Raw genomic sequence first — 2,500 nt, 5'->3', positions numbered from 1 at the left:
TGAAATTTTGGAAATTTTGGAAATTTTTGTGAAATTTTCAGAAATCGTCAAAATCATTGAAAACAACATGAAAAACTCATTTCAAAATTTCATGAAATTTTGGAAATTTTGGAAATTTTGGAAATTTTTGTGAAATTTTCATGAAATTTTGGAAATTTATGAAATTTTGGAAATTTTTGTGAAATTTTCAGAAATCGTCAAAATCATTGAAAACAACATGAAAAACTCATTTCAAAATTTCATGAAATTTTGGAAATTTTGGAAATTTTGGAAATTTTGGAAATTTTTGTGAAATTTTCAGAAATCGTCAAAATCATTGAAAACAACATGAAAAACTCATTTCAAAATTTCATGAAATTTTGGAAATTTATGAAATTTTGGAAATTTTGGAAATTTTTGTGAAATTTTCAGAAATCGTCAAAATCATTGAAAACAACATGAAAAACTCATTTCAAAATTTCATGAAATTTTGGAAATTTTGGAAATTTTGGAAATTTTTGTGAAATTTTCAGAAATCGTCAAAATCATTGAAAACAACATGAAAAACTCATTTCAAAATTTCATGAAATTTTGGAAATTTATGAAATTTTGGAAATTTTGGAAATTTTTGTGAAATTTTCAGAAATCGTCAAAATCATTGAAAACAACATGAAAAACTCATTTCAAAATTTTGGAAATTTTGGAAATTTTGGAAATTTTTGTGAAATTTTCAGAAATCGTCAAAATCATTGAAAACAACATGAAAAACTCATTTCAAAATTTCATGAAATTTTGGAAATTTATGAAATTTTGGAAATTTTGGAAATTTTTGTGAAATTTTCAGAAATCGTCAAAATCATTGAAAACATGAAAAACTCATTTCAAAATTTCATGAAATTTTGGAAATTTTGAAAAACTCATTTCAAAATTTCATGAAATTTTGGAAATTTATGGAAATTTTGGAAATTTTTGTGAAATTTTTGTGAAATTTTCAGAAATCGTCAAAATCATTGAAAACAACATGAAAAACTCATTTCAAAATTTCATGAAATTTTGGAAATTTATGAAATTTTGGAAATTTTGGAAATTTTTGTGAAATTTTCAGAAATCGTCAAAATCATTGAAAACAACATGAAAAACTCATTTCAAAATTTCATGAAATTTTGGAAATTTATGAAATTTTGGAAATTTTTGTGAAATTTTCAGAAATCGTCAAAATCATTGAAAACAACATGAAAAACTCATTTCAAAATTTCATGAAATTTTGGAAATTTATGAAATTTTGGAAATTTTCGTAAAATATTCAGAAATCATCAGAATCATTGAAAGCAACATGAAAAACTTACTAAAAAAATTTTATGAAATTTTGGAAATTTTCATAAAATTTTCAGAAATCATCAGAATCATTGAAAGCAACATGGAAAACTGACTTGAAAATTTCATGAAATTTTGAAAATTATTACTTGCGCTTGCAGAGGCAAAGGGAAATTCTCTGTGTTTTAGGATATTATTGTTTTCGCTTGCAGAGGTAAAGGGAAATTCTCTGTGTTTTAAAATATTATTGCTTTCGCTTGCAGAGGCAAAGGGAAATTCTCTGTGTTTTAAGATATTATTGCTTTCGCTTGCAGAGGCAAAGGGAAATTCTCTGTGTTTTAAAATATTATTGCTTTCGCTTGCAGAGGCAAAGGGAAATTCTCTGTGTTTTAAAATATTATTGCTTTCGCTTGCAGAGGCAAAGGGAAATTCTCTGTGTTTTAAAATATTATTGCTTTCGCTTGCAGAGGCAAAGGGAAATTCTCTGTGTTTTAAAATATTATTGCTTTCGCTTGCAGAGGCAAAGGGAAATTCTCTGTGTTTTAAAATATTATTGCTTTCGCTTGCAGAGGCAAAGGGAAATTCTCTGTGTTTTAAGATATTATTGCTTTCGCTTGCAGAGGCAAAGGGAAATTCTCTGTGTTTTAAAATATTATTGCTTTCGCTTGCAGAGGCAAAGGGAAATTCTCTGTGTTTTAAGATATTATTGCTTTCGCTTGCAGAGGCAAAGGGAAATTCTCTGTGTTTTAAGATATTATTGCTTTCGCTTGCAGAGGCAAAGGGAAATTCTCTTTGTTTTAAGATATTATTACTTGTGCTTTTCTTAATAGCTTGGCTGCATAGCTATTTCATTTTGCTTAAGTTATCTCAATTTGCTTCAAATGATATTTTTTTATGCATTTGACTATCATAAGCGAGTCAGAGAGTTAATGTCTCAATATTCTCTTTGTTTTAAGATATTATTACTTGTGCTTTGCTTAATAGCTTGGCTGCATAGCTATTTCATTTTGCTTAACTTCTCAATTTACTTCAAATGATATATATATTTTTTTATGCATTTGGCTATCATAAGCGAGTCATAGAGTTAATGCCTTTACTTAATAGCTTGGCTGCATAGCTATTTCATTTTGCTTAAGTTATCTCAATTTACTTCAAATTATACATCTTTATCTTTTATTCATTTGTATATATTATACAATATATACAT

Source organism: Phlebotomus papatasi, chromosome 4, assembly GCF_024763615.1.
Source record: "Phlebotomus papatasi isolate M1 chromosome 4, Ppap_2.1, whole genome shotgun sequence".
NCBI classification, from domain to species: Eukaryota; Metazoa; Arthropoda; class Insecta; order Diptera; family Psychodidae; genus Phlebotomus; species Phlebotomus papatasi.
This window is presented reverse-complemented; position numbering follows the sequence as displayed.